This window comes from Pongo abelii, chromosome 1 (assembly GCF_028885655.2).
Source record: "Pongo abelii isolate AG06213 chromosome 1, NHGRI_mPonAbe1-v2.0_pri, whole genome shotgun sequence".
Lineage (NCBI taxonomy): Eukaryota > Metazoa > Chordata > Mammalia > Primates > Hominidae > Pongo > Pongo abelii.
The window spans coordinates 112,428,859-112,445,259 of record NC_071985.2 but is presented as its reverse complement, the minus strand read 5'-3'; the positions used below and the strand labels follow the sequence as shown (position 1 = coordinate 112,445,259).

Below are 16,401 nucleotides of genomic sequence, written 5' to 3'. Positions count from 1 at the left end.
AATAAACATGTCCTCATCACAGCATTTTTAGCTTTTTATCTCACGGAAGGTAGTATTCATAAATCAAACTATCAGGCCTAGTGATTCCAGCCTCTGAGCTAACGGGTCTGTAAAAAGTTACTTCATTTCTCTAGGCCTCAGTTTCCCATGCATAAAATTGGAATTTGGATTAAAACAGTGCTAATTATAAAACTAAATGTTCATTGGATCTGTATTCTATGTTCAGGATAGCTACATTTGTGAACTATGAAATTTAGCCTATTCACTGACAATTTTATTTTTTCATAACACTATCCACTGTTTATGTCAGAAAACAGACTCACATTCAGTTAACAGAGCTTAAATAAATCACATGTCTTCTAAGGAACCCATAATAAATTACTGCTCCTAAGAAAGAATTAAGCAAAAAGTATTCATTGTTTGATTTTTTTATAAAGTAAAATTTTTATTGCCTTATACAAATTACTTTTATGGACATAATTACTTTTTTTAAAAAGCATATCTATGGGATGTTAATTATTTTATAAAATACTTTGAAATTTTATTTAAAGCTTAGAACAAAAAAATTAATCTGAATGTGTGTTTATAATTCCAAGGCTCCTTAATCACTTTGCGTACACGGGGTGAATTCTTCTCATCTGGAAAGCAGCATTAATCCTGCAGAATTTAAAATGAATTATGACTCCTTATCACAAGAGTATGATTTTTCTCCCTGTCTTTGGTTAAAAAAAAGTTTGTAGGGTTAGAATTTGATCCTCTAAATTGTGGTTTAATTGTGAAAATAGATAGCAAACATTCATGGTTTCCTTAATAGTTACTCATCTGACAAATTACACCTATATTCATCTTCGTTGATGTAATGATGTCTTGAAATGTGTTTAAAAAATTTCACAATTCCCAAATGAAACAGTTACAGCAACTTGACTGAGGTTAGTGCTACTTTGCCCTTCACTTAAAAATCAATTCCCCAGTTTAGCATACTTTAAAAAACATAACAACTTTAGCTGTAGTGTTAGAGGTTTAATGAGTGTTAGCGTATTAGAGGTTATACTTGGGGAGTGGTGTTTTTGGTATGATTTTCTAACTCTCAATCAACTAAAAAATGTAAAAAAGCAGCTCTGCACATTATCCAAATTCAGTTCAGTTCAGTGTTATTTATTGAGCAATGATGGTGCAGGCCAGCACAAACTGGATACAAAACTACCCTCAGGTAACTCAGAATCTGTAGTTCTATAATATGCTTCAGTAACTGGAGTACGGAGTAAGTGCTGTAACAGAAAGATGAACTGTAGACATCTCTCTCTCTCTCTGTCTACAAGAAAAGCTGACTTCCCTAACAGGCCATAGAAAGTGGCATTATCTTGGAAAATATGTTGAAATCTGGTCTTTAACTTGTGAAGTCTGTTTCTTTTCTTTTTCTTTCTTTCTTTTTCTTTTTTTCTTTTTTTTTTTTTTTTTAGAGATGGAGTCTCACTGTGTTGCCTAGGTTGGAGTGAAGTGGTGCACTCATAGCTCCCTGCAGCCTCCAACTCCTGGGCTCAAGGGATCCTCTTGCCTCGGCCTTCCAAGTAGCTGAGATCACAGTTGTGTACCACCATTTCCGGCTACTTTTAAAAAATTATTTTGTGTAGAGATGGAGTCTTGCTATGTTGCCTAGGCTGGTCTCAAACTACTGGCTTCAAGCAATCCTACCACCCCACCCTCCCAAAGTGCTGAGACTATAGGTGTGAGCCACTGCACCCAGCCAAGTCTGTTTCTTAAACTGATAAATCACGGGACTACTATATACACCCAGAATAACAAATTACTAATTTATAATGAGAATTTTAACATCTTAGGGAACTAAACTTTCTTTTATGATCCCAGCAAAATATCTCTTGGTATATGTGCCACATTTGAGAGCCAAATTACAGCCAAAAGGTTGTTTTTGAAACTTGAATCTAGAGCAAGAGGAATTAATTAGTGGATTCTAAATTTCAAATAATTTGATAGCTTCAGAGCATCAAGGTGTACACATGGGTTCTTTTTTCCTGGACAGTAAGTGTCCACTGATGATTATCCTCCCTTCTTAGGTACACCTCTTTTTCTATCTCTGATATGCTAATATTTTCAGTCAGGTTATAATCTGGTTTGGGGATCCTTGTGACTGTTTCAAGTGTCTACCTTTATCCTCTAAATCAGTTTATCTTAATTGTAAAGTTTAAATTCTAAGTGGCAAGCTTATTTTCTTTAAGAAAAAATAATGATGGGGTAGGGAGGTGGGGCTGGGGTACCATATTACAGCCCCTACATGCTGGCAATATAAACCAGGTGGTTAATGGCACCTCTCTATGGTGCTAAAAGGCAGATGAGGCCGGTCACGGTGGCTCATGCCTGTTAATCCCAGCACTTTGGGAGGCCAAGGCAGGTGGATCACTTGAGGTCGGGAGTTTGAGATCAGTCTGGTCAACATGGTAAAACTCCATCTCTAATGAAAATACAAAAAATTAGCTGGGCGTGGTGGTGTGCCTGTAATCCCAGCTACTCAGGAGGCTGAGGAAGGAGGATCGCTTGAACCAGGGAGGCAGAGGTTGCAGTGAGCCGAGATTGCACCACTGCACTCCAGCCTAGGTGGCAGAGTGAGACTCCATCTCAAAAAAAAAAAAAATTTAAAAATTTAAAAATTTAAAAAGGCAGATGATCAGAGACGGCTTTATACAAGAGGTGAATTTTTGTCTGGCTTGACAAGATAACAAAGCCAGGTTGAGTGGGAAGTAAATTTTGCCAAAAGGACACAAGCAGATTTATGACAGTGGGAAGATGCTTTATTGAAGTGAATCCCATGCTGTGATAGAAATTTTCTGTGAGGATTTAATTCAGACTCGATCCTTTTTCAAGTATATAACTATTTAAAAAGAGAAATTAAGTGAATTGTCAGCTGTTGGCCATCTGCCTCAATGTGTGCTTTTGAAGCCCAGCAGATTGCACATTCTATGTAGGTGGATAGCTTGAAACCTGCAGACAACTGTCAGAGGACAATGACTTCAGAGAAGATTCAGTGAATTTCTAACATCAAACTTCAACTACTGTAATATGCTTATCTAGCCATTTTATTATTGCTGTTCTACAGCTTTATTGAGATATAACTGACATACAATAAACTGGGCAAATTTAAAGTGTGCAATTTGAAGTTTCAACATATGTATATACCTGTGAAATCATCACCACAATCAAGATGACAAACTTATCCATCATCCCAAAAAGTTTCCTTCTGCCCTTTTTAAATTGCTCCTTCCTGCCCCTCTGCTTTTGTCATTATATGTTACTTTGCATTTCCTAGAATTTCATATAAATGGAATCATACAGTATCTACTCTTTGTTGTTGTCTGGCTTCTGTTACTCAGCATAATTATTTTGAAACTTATCTATGCTGTTGTGGGTATCAGTAGCTCATTTCCTTTTGTTGCTGAGTAGTATTTCATTGTATGAATGTGCTACACTTTATTGATTCACCATTCATTGAGTTGTTTCCAGTTTTATGGCTATTACAAATAAAGTTGCTATAATTATTTGTACACATGTCTTTCATTTCTCTTGGGCACATTTCTCGAGGTATATAACACTAGGCATGCTTTTAAAGAAACTGCCAAATTGTTTTCCAAAAGGGTTGTACCTTTTACATTCCCACTAGCAATGTATGAAGGTTCTCATTTCTCCACATCCTTCCCAATACTTGTTACTGTACATCTTTTATATTATAGCCATTCTAGTGGGTGTGAAATCTTATTATGGTTTTTTTATTTAAATTTCCCTAATGATTAATGATATTGAGCTTTTTTTTTTCATGAGCTTGATTATTATCTACATATTTTTGGTAAAGTGTCTGTTGAAATCTTTTGCCCATTTTCCACTGAGTTGTTTGGGTTTCACTGAGTTCATTGGGTTCATTTCATATTCTAAACACAAGTTTTATTGTATATGTTCTTTGCAAATATTTTCTCCCACTGTGCAGATTGTCTTTCCATTTTAGTAACAGTGTCTTTTGAAGACCAGATATTTTAAAATTTTGCTGCGGTAAATAAACATTATGAATTTTTTCTTTTATGGTTTTGCTTTTAATGTCATATCTAAGAAATCATTACTTAATCCAGATTATAAAAATATTCTATTTTTTTCTAGAAGTTTTATAGTTTTGCATTTTTACATTTAGGCCTATGATCCATTTGAGTTAACTTTTGTATATGGTGATCAAGGTGTTTTTTTTCTTTTTTGCACGTAGATGTACAGTTGTTCTAACACTGTTTGTTAAGAGCACTATCCTTTCTCCATTTAATTGCCTTAGCACATTAGTTCAAATCAATTGACCACATATATAATTGTCTGTATCTGGGTTTCTATTGTGTTTGACTGATTTATTTATCTACCTTTTTTTCTTTTTGTTTTTCTTTTTTTGAGACGGAGTCTAACTCTGTCGCCCAGGCTGGAGTGCAGTGGCACGGTCTTGACTCACTGCAACCTTAGCCTCCTGGGTTCAAGCAATTCTACCGCCTCAGCCTCCCTTATGTATCTTTAGACCAATACCAAACTGATTTGGTTACAGTAGCTTTATATGTCTTGAAATCATGTAGTCAAATTCTTGAACTTTGTTCTTCTTATTCAAAATTGTTTTCATTGTGTTAGGTTCTTTGCATTTCCATGTACATTTCAGAATTCACTTGTAAATGTAGACAAAAAGCCAGTGGGATATTTGATTGGGGTTGCATTGAGTCTATAGATCAACTTATAGAGAATTGATATCTTAACCACATTGGGTCTTCTGATGCATGAACATGACATATTATTTCATTTATTTTGGTTAGTGGTTCTCAACTAAGGGCAATTGTGCATCACAAGGGACATTTGACAGTATCTAGACACAAACAACTAGAGCATCAGAGCCCCTTTGCTGTACCCACAGTCTTGTGTTTACAGTCTATACTTCCATTCTTCCAGGAGGTTTGCTCCCAGAACTGGTGATAATAAAGAAGGAAAGTAGCAGTATGAGCACTTTGAGGACTAAGCAATGGGATAATATCTTTCTAAGGGAACAGTTAAATCAACTTCATTTGGCCTTCCATGGACATGAGTTTCAAGTGGCTTTCTGGCCTTTCTTCTGTTGTCCTCTTCACTATTATGTGAAGAATTCATTTATACTCAATCTAATTCAGCTACCATGGGCCACATCACCAGTGCCCATTGTGTTCTATGAATCCTAATATTTTCATTAATCTGAAGGGGAGAGCGTTTTAACTTTGAAGGATACTCAAGAGGACTTTCTTATGAACTCAGATGGAAAGTGTCCTGAAATTTGTCCTTTTAAAAATATCTGTGCATTTTTTTGTGCTATAACATTCTTACGTGTATCATTCTGTGATCAAATCTCCAGCTTACTGTAAATGATACCTACATTCTAAAGAGTCAATTCTAGTTGTACCAGCTTGACCTTAGAGAAAAGTAAGGGAATACAATTTTTATTTATCTTCTATTTGGTCGGAGTTAAGTATTTAAAACAGTAAGGTAGATCTCAGATCCACCATCATTAAAAATAAATAAATTATTTAATTAATTAATTAATTAATTAAATAGTAAAGTAGAAAGAAGAGACAAAGATCCAAACCTTTCAAAATGAAAAATGAATTTTAAATATAAGGTTATATTTTATTGCCTACTGCTGAGACCATCATTGCATAAATGAATAAATAGAACCAAATAGTCCAGGCACAGTGGCTCACGCCTGTAATCCCAGCACTTTCGGAGGCCGAGGCAGGCAGGTCACGAGGTCAGGAGACAGAGACCATCCTGGCCAACATGGTGAAACCCTGTCTCTATTAAAAATACAAAAATTAGCTGGGCGTGGTGGCATGCGCCTGTAACCCCAGCTACTCGGGAGGCTGAGGCAAGATAATCGAGGCTGAGGCAAGATAATCGCTTGAACCAGGGAGGTGGAGGTTGCAATGAGCTGAGATCACATCACTGCACTCCAGCCTGGCGACACAGCGAGACTCTGTCTCAAAAAAAAAAAAAAGAACTAAATAAACTCTTCTTCCCCCACAAATTTACCAGTTTAGCCATTTTAAGTGTACAGTTCAGTAGTAGCATTAAGTACATTCATATTATTATGCAACAAGTACCACCATCCATCTCCAAAATTTTCTCTTTTTCCAAAACTGAAACTCTGTATCCATTAAACAATAGCTACCCATTCTCCCTCCCCTGCCTCCTGGTAACCACTATTCTACTTTCTGGCTCTATGAATTTGACTGCTCTAGCCACCTTATATAAGTGGGATCATATATTTGTTGTTTTGTCTCCAGCTTATTTCACTTAGCATAATCTCTTTTAGGGTCATCCACGTTGTAGCATGTGTTGTAATTACGTACTTTTTTGTGTGTGAGATAGAGTCTTACTCTATCATCCAGGCTGGAGTGCAGTGGCACAATCATGGTTCAATGCAGCTTTGACCTCTTGGGCTCAATCGACCCTCCCACATTGGCCTCCCAAATAGCTGGGATTACAAGCAATTTTTTTGGTATTTTTGTAGAGATAGGGTCTCACTTTGTTGCCCAAGCTTATAATGTACCTTTTAAAAGGCCAAATCATATTCCATTGTATGTTTATACAACATTTTATTAATCCATTCATCTGTTGATGGAAATTTCAATACTTTCCACCTTTTGCCACTGTGAATAATGCTGCAACAGATATGGATGTACAGATGTCTGTTTGTGTCCCTGTTTTCAATGCTTTTGCGTTGCAAAAGAAGAGGGATTATTGCATACACGGTAATTCTATATTTAATTTTTTGGAACGACCATACTGTTCTCTATAGCAGCTGCACCATTTTACATTCCCACCAACAGTGTACAAGGGTTTCAGTTTCCCCATATCTTCATGAACACTGATATTTTCTGTTTTTGTTTTTTAAAATAATTCCCATCTTAATGGGTATAAAGTGAAATATCATTGTGGTTTTGATTTGCATTTCCTTACTGATTAGTGATGTAAAAGATATTTTTAAAGTTTCATATTTACTGACATATTTACCATTTCCAATATTCTTCATTATTTTCATCTGGTATCATTTCCCTTCTGCCTGAAAAAAATTCTATAATCCTTATTCTTGTGCAGATTTGCTGGTGGGAAAATTCTTTCAGCTTTTGTATGTGACAAAGTCTTTATTTCACCTTCATGTTTGAAAGATATTCTTGCTGGTTATCAGGACTGACTACATACTTTGTGGGGCTCAATGCAAAACGAAAATGTAGACCCCTCTGTTCAAATATTATAAGAATTTCAAGTCATCAACAACAGAGCATTAAACCAAGCCAGTCCTTCTGAGCGCAAAGCCCTGTGTGACTACACAGGTTGTATGCACAAGAAACCTACTCTGCTGGTTATAGAATTCCAGGTGACTGCTCTTTTTTTCCTTCAGCTCTTTAAAGATGTTGCTCTGTTGTCTTTTTTTTTTTTTTTCTGAGATGGAGTTTCGCTCTTGTTGCCCAGGCTAGAGTGCAATGATGCCATCTTGGCTCACTGCAACCTCCACCTCCCGGGTTCAAGTGATTCTCCTGCCTCAGCCTCCTGAGTAGCTGAGATTACAGGCATGTGCCACCACGACCAGCCAATTTTGTATTTTTATTAGAGATGGGGTTTCTCCACATTGGTCAGGCTGGTCTCGAACTCCTGACCTCAGGTGATCTGCTCTCCTCAGCCTCCCAAAGTGCTGGGATTACAGGCATGAGTCACTGCTTCTGGCTTCTCTGTTGTCTTTTAATTTTCAAGTTATGCTCTCATTCTTATCCTTGTTCCTCTCTATATAATGTTTTTTTTCTCCTGAATACTTATAAATTTTTCTCTTTATCACTGATCTTAAGCAATTTGATTAAAATGTGCCTAGGTGTGGTTACTTTCATGTTTCTCGTGCTTTGGGTTTGTTACGCTTACCGGATCTGTGTGTTTACAGTTTTCATTATACTTGGACAATTTTCAGCCATTATTTTTTCAAAAATTTTTGTTGCCCTTTATAACTCCTTTCCTTTAGGGACTTCAATTACACATATATTTGATCATTTAAATTTTTCCCATTGATCATTGATGCTCTGTTCACTTTTTGTCTTCTTTCTCTTGTTTTATTTTTGGATCATTTTTATTGCTATGTCTTTAAGTTCACTAACTTTTTCTTCTACAGTGTCTAATCTGTTGTTAATTCCATCCAGTGTATTCTTCATCTCAGATATTGTCTTTTTCATCTCTAGAAGTTTGTAACTTTCATGTATTAATTTTTTTCTTTTTTTTTTGAGACAGAGTTTCACTCTTGTCAATGTCACGATCTCAGCTCACTGCAACCTGCAATCTCTGCCTCCCGAGTACAAGCAATTCTCCTGTCTCAGCCTCCTGAGTAGCTGGGATTACAGGCACCCACCACCACGCTGGGCTAATTTTTGTATTTTTAGTAGAGATGGGTTTTCACCATATCGGCCAGGGTGGTCTCAAACTTCTGACCTCAAGTGATCTGCCCGCCTCCTCCTCCCAAAGTGCTGGGATTACAGGTGTGAGGCACTGTGCCCCGCCCATGTATTAATATTTTACTTCATTTGATCAATCTTTGTTCTACTTTCTTGAACATTTGAAATACTATAATAACAATTCTAACATTTGTTCAGTTCTGAGTATGTTTCTGGTAATTGATTTTTCTTTTCATTTTAAGTACTGTTGCCTGCTTCTTTGCACACCTGGTAATACTTTGATTTGGTACCACACAGTAAACATTTTACATATTGGGTGTTAGATAGTTCTGTATTCCCACAAATATTATTGAGCTTTATTCTGGGTCACAGTTAACTTAGTTGGAAACAGATCCTTCTTGATCTTAAGCTTCACTATGGGGAACCCAAGCAACTTTTTAAAGATGATTAATTTTCCCCATTACTTGGGTGATACCCTTTTAAGTACTCTACCCTATATCCTGTTAATTATGAGGCTTTTCTCACTTTAGCAGATGATGAAACAAACTACTTCCAGCCTTGTATGAGCCAAGAGGATTGTTTAATCTGATTCTCTTGTGTGGTTCTTACCCCAACCTTGGTAGTTTCCTGATATACCGATCAGTACTCAGCTGAATATTCAGGGAGACTCTCCACAGATCTCTGGAATTTTCTCTTCTTTCTGGTACTCTTCCCCATGAACTATAGCTGCCTTGGTCTTCTCAAATCTCAGCATGATCTCTTCAACTCAGGGAGATCACCAGGCTCTGCCTGGATTCCCTCTCTGTGAGCTCCCGGGCAGTTAAGTAGTTCAGTTGTATGGCTTACTTTGCTTGTTTCTCTCTTCTCTTGGATAACTTCCTATGTTGTCTGATATCCAGTGTCTGAAAATAATTATTTTATATATCTTGTCCTATTTTTTAGTAATTTCTGTCAGGGGTGAAGGGGAATGAATACGAACCCTATTACTGCATGCTGTCTGGAAGTAGAAGTGTCTTTCTAGCCACGTTATAAATTAGTAATTTTCAACACTGACTACATATTGGAATTATCTGGGGGAGGTCTTTAAAAAGCTGATGTAAAGGCTTCATTCCAGACCAATTAAATCAGACTTTTTCAGATTGAGGTCTTAGCATCAGTGTTCTTTAAATGCACTACAACTTTTCTCATGTATAGCAGGGTTAAAGAACCTCCATATTAAAGAAAGGGTTGCATTTATAAATCATTCTGAGAAACTTTTGTATTCTGTCATTTCAACTAAGACACAGAGGCAGTTGGCTTTTATTTTTGTAGACAGTGTGGAATTATAGAAGGTTTTAAAGAAGAGTCTGGCAGACATAGATCTTTGTTTTAGAGTTGTAAGTGTGGCAACCGTGTGAGAGATGGGCTTAAGTGGATTGAGTGAAGATCACTGAGAAACTGTTGCAAGTGGTTCAGGGCCAAAGGTAATAAGGGCCTGAACACAGGCACTGGTATTGGGAATGGTGAGGAAGAGATAGGTTGGAGAATTTGAGTTAGAATTGATAGGATTTTTTTATTAATTGAGTGTGGGAAATGAGGGAGATGGTGGAAACAAATATTATTCTCCAGTTTATTACTCTAGACAAGTAAACTCTGTCTAAACAAATTCCTAGGCCAGTCAGAGAGTGAACAGTAATTTCATTAACTGAGATAGATAATATGGCATGAGAAGCAGATGTCAGGGAAGAGAGAGAATTAATTTAGTTTGGGGTATCCAAAAGGACATATCTCATGGAACTGTCTCCTGACCTCTAGTTTATTCTGAATCATAGGACAGAGAAGACATTTAAAAGCATATCTTTTTAGTATACTGTATAATTTTGAACAGATTTATCTTTCTTCTTTTATTTGACTTAATATTGAAATCTGTTTATATCTTTTATTTTTTATTTTTATTTTTATTTTTTTTTGAGGTGGAGTCTTGCTCTGTCTCCCAGGCTGGAGTGCAGCAGCACGATCTGGCTCACTGCAAGCTCCGCCTCCTGGGTTCACGCCATTCTCCTGCCTCAGCCTCCCGAGTAGCTGGGACTACAGGCGCCCGCCACCACACCCGGCTAATTTTTGTATTTTTTAGTAGAGACGGGGTTTCACCATGTTAGCCAGGATGGTCTCGATCTCCTGACCTCATGATCTGCCCACCTCGGCCTCCCAATGATCTGATTTTATGAGCATTGCATCATCAGTGCAACAACATAAAAGTAGAAAAAACTGACCAGAACCAATCGGCCCCTTCTTGCTACCTAGATCCTGATTGCTTCCCCTATTCCTGCCCCTCCCTTTTCCTGCCCCTTCTGAGCCTGTTCTTTTGAGTCTTCAACTATTCCTTTGATTCTGTGGGATTCCTCTTCCAGTAAATCCTATTTTAAAAAATAGTATAGCTGCAGTCTGTTCACTGATCTTTCCAAAAGGTGTATATGAAATGTCAGGCATAATACTAGGTGCTAGAATAAAATGAGGAACAAGATTATTGGATAAAGGCTGTACTTTCACAAGCTTAAGTTTAATGAAGTTGTAGTAGGCCTGGTGAGGACGTAGACAGAAAACAAATAAAAAAATATACAAATAAAGTGATTTCTGATATTAATAAACTTTATTAAAAAATAAACTTCATTAGAAAGGAATTAAAGCAGGAGGTGAAAGAACTGCAAAACCCCTAAGGTAGAAATAAGCTTAGTGTGTTTGAGGAAGAAAATGGCCAGTGCAGCTGGAGCATAATAAATAAGAGGAGGGGGCAGAGGTGAACCTGAGCCAGGTCACCTGTGACCTCATAGGCCATGGTAAGAAGTGGATGTTATTCCAAGGACATTGGGAAGCCAATGAAGATTTAAAACAGGAACATCATATGATCTGAAAAATGTTAAAAAGTCACTTTGCTATTGGAAAATAGACCTTAGGAGGCCAAGAGTGGAAGGAAGGGAGCTGCTTTGCTGGCTATTGCAGTAAGTAACACCAATATGAGATCATAGTGATTTACATCATGGCGGTAGCAGCAGGGCTGGTAAGAAGAGAAGGCCTGGGCCTTCTATCAGATAACTTGGTACCCTGCAGATCCTGAAAACAAAACCAACAAAGATGATAACTGGGGAATAAAGAGAGACAACTTCATGGTTGGAATCTTTATATCAAGTTTTGTTTGAAGCCTCTGTTTGAGGTTTTTTGTTTCGCCCTGGTGGAGGTTTTCTCCCCACTCATTATGAGGGTGGGAGTTAGATGGTGGGACAAAGAGATAGAGGTCACTCAAATGAAAAGGACCCTGGATAGTATTAAAAATATCTTCACACAGGGTTGCATATGGTGACCAAATGATGGTAGCGCCCATGGTGGGAGGGGTAGCAGACACGGTGATGGTATTTCCCTAGAACAGGGGTCCCCAGCCACCAGAGCATGGACTGGTACTGGTCATGGCCTGTTAGGACCCGGGCTGCACAGCAGGAGGTGAGTGGCAGGCCAGCGAGCATTACCCCTGAGCTCCGCCTCCTGTCAATCAGCAGACCAGCAGCTGCATTAGATTCTCATAGGAACGCGAACCCTATTGTGAACTGGACATATGAGGGATCTAGGTTGCCTGCTTCTTATGAGGATCTAATACCTGATGATCATTCCAAATCCATTCCCCACCCCATCTATGGAAAAGTTGTCTTCCTTGAAACTGGTTCCTGGTACCACAAAGGTTGGGGACCACTGCCCTAGGACACTTTAACCTCTTCATGAAGTTGCCTGTTCTCTTAGATTTATTTGCTAGAGCAGCCTTATAACTATAGGTGATTCATACTAGGTCTCACAGGAGTTCCAAGTAGAATTCTGTAACGATTTTATATTCCTGACATCTCATGGCAGCAACATTATCATTATCACCATAATTACATATATAATTACATGCTTAATATTTGTTGAGTAAATGATAAATTCTAGGCCCTATCTTAAACATTTCATAAGAATAATATTATTTAATTCTCACTATAATTCTGTGAAAAAGATGCTATCGTGATCCCGTTTTATTGAGAGGTTAAGTAATTTGACAAGATCACACAGTTATGAAATGGTAGAAGTTGTGTTTAATTGGCAGGTGTTGATTTTCTGTTTCATGTGTATTAGAGTAATTGTTTTTGTGCATCTTGTATGTTTTTAAAATATTTTCCTAGGTTTGCTTTTTGTTAAAAAGTAAACCAAAACAAAACAAATTAAGACTATAAAACAAAAACCTTTGGTAGAACTTGGACAAAAACGGTCTGGTCTTCAAGTTAGCATACCAAGTATGAAAATGTCATCTGTTTAAAAATACTAAGCTGCATGATAAAAATTTGACCTTGTGAAAATTTGCTTTCTAATTTATATGGCACACCACCTGAAGGCAAGCACAGAGAAATATATGACCTGTTTAAAACAGAAGGAAGTGTACCTGGGCACAACCAAGAATCTATCAAAAAAGCATCAGAAAGCTCCATATTAAGGTTTATAAAAATAGGTGAACCACACATTTCAAAGGAGAATCTGGGACACTATTCAAATAACAAAGACTTAAAGCAAGCTGGGTTCACTGCCCGGAGTAATAGGCACATGCATTTACAGAATGGGGGGATTTTGTCCACTGTACACATGCTCATTCACACTCACATCTAACCCTACAACATCAGCTCCGAGAAAGTGGATGCAATGAAGGAAATGTTAACATAAGCAGTAACCCTAGTGTACAAACAATATCAAATTTTAGATCCTTTTTGTCTCCATGATAGTCTAGTCTGTATTATCTTTTGGCTATATCAACCTTGACTTTGAAATCTCCAAATAAACATTTCAACAAAAATGTATGGCTGTATTGTAATTTCAGCAAGAAGGGTTTTCATTGTTTGCACATATCTTCAAAAAGAAAAAAAAAAGTGTGGTTGGTAGTAATCAAAAGCACATTCTCGAGTGAGCATGCTTTGGTGGTATATTCTACAGGCTGGGAAAGGTCCTATCACTCCCAAATTTTCAGCATACATCTAGTTTCCTGATGTGCAGTGTTAACAAACTGCTCTGACTTCTTTGTCTTTCTTTACTGTAGAGAGAATAATAGCTTCTTTGTGAATGGGAGAGCTGCGTCTCTAACTCCACAGAATGACCTTGGATTGGGGAAAGGTTCAGAAGTCTGTGTGTTTGTTACTATTACTATTGCTGCATAGCAAATCACCTCAGTGGCTGAAAACTGCAAGTATTTAGTACTCACAGTGTTGGAGGGTCAGAAATCTGGGAGCAGCTTAGCTGGTTAGAATTGCCTCAACTTCTCTCATGAGGTTGCAGTCAAGCACTCAGCTGGAGCTGCTGTCATCTCAAGACTTGCCGGGCACGGTGGCTCATGCCTGTAATCCCAGCACTTTGGGAGGCTGAGGCGGGCGGATCACTTGAGGTCAGGAGTTTGAGACCAGCCTGGCCAACCTGATGAAACCCCATCTCTACTAAAAATACAAAAATTAGTCAGGTGTCGTGGTGGGCGCCTGTAATCCCAGCTACTTGGGAGGCTGAGGCAGGAGAATCGCTTGAACCCGGGATGGGGAGGCTGCAGTGACCCAAGATCATGCCACTTTACTCCAGCCTGGGCGAGAGTGGGACTCTGTCTCAAAAACAAATAAACTAAAATAAAATAAATGAGACTAGACAGGGGCTGAAAGGTCCGTTTTCAGACTCACGCACATGGTATTTGGCAGGCTTTAGTTCCTGTCCACACAATAGGTCTACTTATAATACGGTAGCTTAGTTCCCCCAGCACAACTGATGTAAAAGAAAGAGAGCATGTATACTCAAAATGGAAGCCACAGTTGTTTTTGCTTTTTAAAAAATAATCTAATCTCGGAAGTAACATTCCATCACTGCTGTCCTACTGTATTCATTACAAATGAGTACTAGATCCATCTCAGACTCAAGGTGAGGGAATTACACAAGGGTTTGATGACCAGGGATCACTGGGGACCAACTTAGAGACTGCCTATTACAGTCTGCATCCATTACCTGAGCTCCTGCACACCAGAGGAGCAGCAGAATTAGTTCTCTCTTTCTTCTTCTGGAACAAGACTAGTACAAACTAAGCACAAAAGGAAAGGGGGAGTATAACCAGAGCTGAGGCTGAAGACTATGCCAAGCTATGTAAGCCTTGTTAAAGATTTTTGTCTATATCCTCAGAACAATAACAAACTCAGACTCTGCTTGCCTCAGTCATCCCTTCAAACATCCCTGGAAGACATTGCTGGCAGTGACTGGCCCTGGGGACTTCAGCTGTCTTCTTGCGTGCCTTAAAGGCTGAGGTTCACATCTATGGCTCCAGTGTCCTACCCGAGGGTAGGTTAAAAAAATGACATGGGTGACTCAAGACTAGAGAAGTGCCTGGCCCTGCGAGGCAGACATATTAATAGTTTGAGAGGCAAGAAGTCGGGCCCCAGGTTCCCACCATGAGGAACTAGGAAGCCATAGAAGGAAAATGCAAATGCCACACACCTGCAGGCGCCTGGCAGGTAGCATAAATATGTGAACCTGCTTAGGTGTAAGGGCATAGGGAATAGTGTTGGTGACTGTGACTGTGACTTTGTGGACCATTGACCGAACAAAATACATCAGTGAAGGCAAGTCTCTAGGATAGTACCACCAGCAGAGGGCACCTGCAGATGGTTTTCATTGTCACAAAATTAGGTTTGGTACTTGGGGATGAGCAGCTATTCACAGTGGAGAGGATCCAGTTTGAAGTATCCTACACTACTTGAATTCACTACAGGCTGCATGGAGGAAGCAGCATGGCCACTTTGATTTCCAGAACTACCGGTAGACAATGTGAAAAGAAGAGTAGAGGTGAGCTGGATTTGGTTTTAGAGGTGAGTGAGCAGGTGCCTCCAAATGAGAGTTGGGGCTCAAGGTTTTCTTTAAAAAGACTCTTGAAAAATTGCACTCTAGTTACATTAGTGCCAACTCATGAGGTCACCTGTTCTTTTTTCCCTCTCCCATTATCTCCCCTTTCTACCCCATCCTACCCTCTCCCTGATGCCCTACACATCACAGAAAACTTGCCCTTGAGACATAAGACTGTTTGGAAGGAGGTTGGAAGAGCTGGCCTTGGCTCAGAGAGTTGCTTTTACCTTGTGGTATCTTAAAGGTGCCACCTGATGTCAGACCATTCATAACAGACAGAGAGCTGTTGCCAACAAGGTCAGCAGAACATAGCACTAGAGAGCACCAGAGGAGACACCTCTAAAGATGTGGCTTTTGGCACATCATCTGGGGATGAACAAGTTGGGCCTGGACTAGGATGAAGCAAGTAAGACACTCCCTGAATCATGAAAATGCAGGATCAGATCCTGTCTTTATTTAAAGTTTTGATATTTTGTTCATTGTGGATTTTTTTGCATTAATATTTTTCTAAAATATTGCATTAAAATATTATTTATCTTGATTACCAAGATTTTGGCACCCTTTAAACTTCGCACCTCAGGTGAGTGCCTTGCTCCTCTCATCCTAGTTGCAGCCCTGAATACCTTAACAGTTGAATCAAAGTGTGAACCAGTTGATCTGGTCCATCAGCACCAGACCCTTCTGGTTTTGATTTTTTTTTCCCTCCCTCTATCTCCTAAGAATGTACCAAAGCCAGCAAATAAAGGATGCAATAATTCTCTTCTGTATACCACAAGCTCTGAGCTTGGGCCAGCTTGGGTATTTCTGTACCTCTCTGTCTGTTATTATTGTATCACATGCATAGCCTAAAACTGGGATACTTTTATCTGAATAAAAGATTATTCAGGTCGAAAGGAATTGTGATGGTTAATGTTGGATGTGTTTGTTCTTTTTAAACTGATATAATGTTTTGTTTTGGTTTTTGAGACAGCATCTGGCTCTTTCACCCAGGCTGGAGCACAGTGGC

The 16,401-nt window shown here is 38.7% G+C and overlaps 1 protein-coding gene across 12 annotated transcripts in view; it reads left to right on the top strand.

Moving 5' to 3' along the window:
- Positions 1 to 16,401, top strand: part of PDE4DIPP2 (phosphodiesterase 4D interacting protein) — a 226,099-nt gene that overhangs the window by 1,229 nt on the left and 208,469 nt on the right. The gene's annotated exons all lie outside the window — the stretch shown is intronic.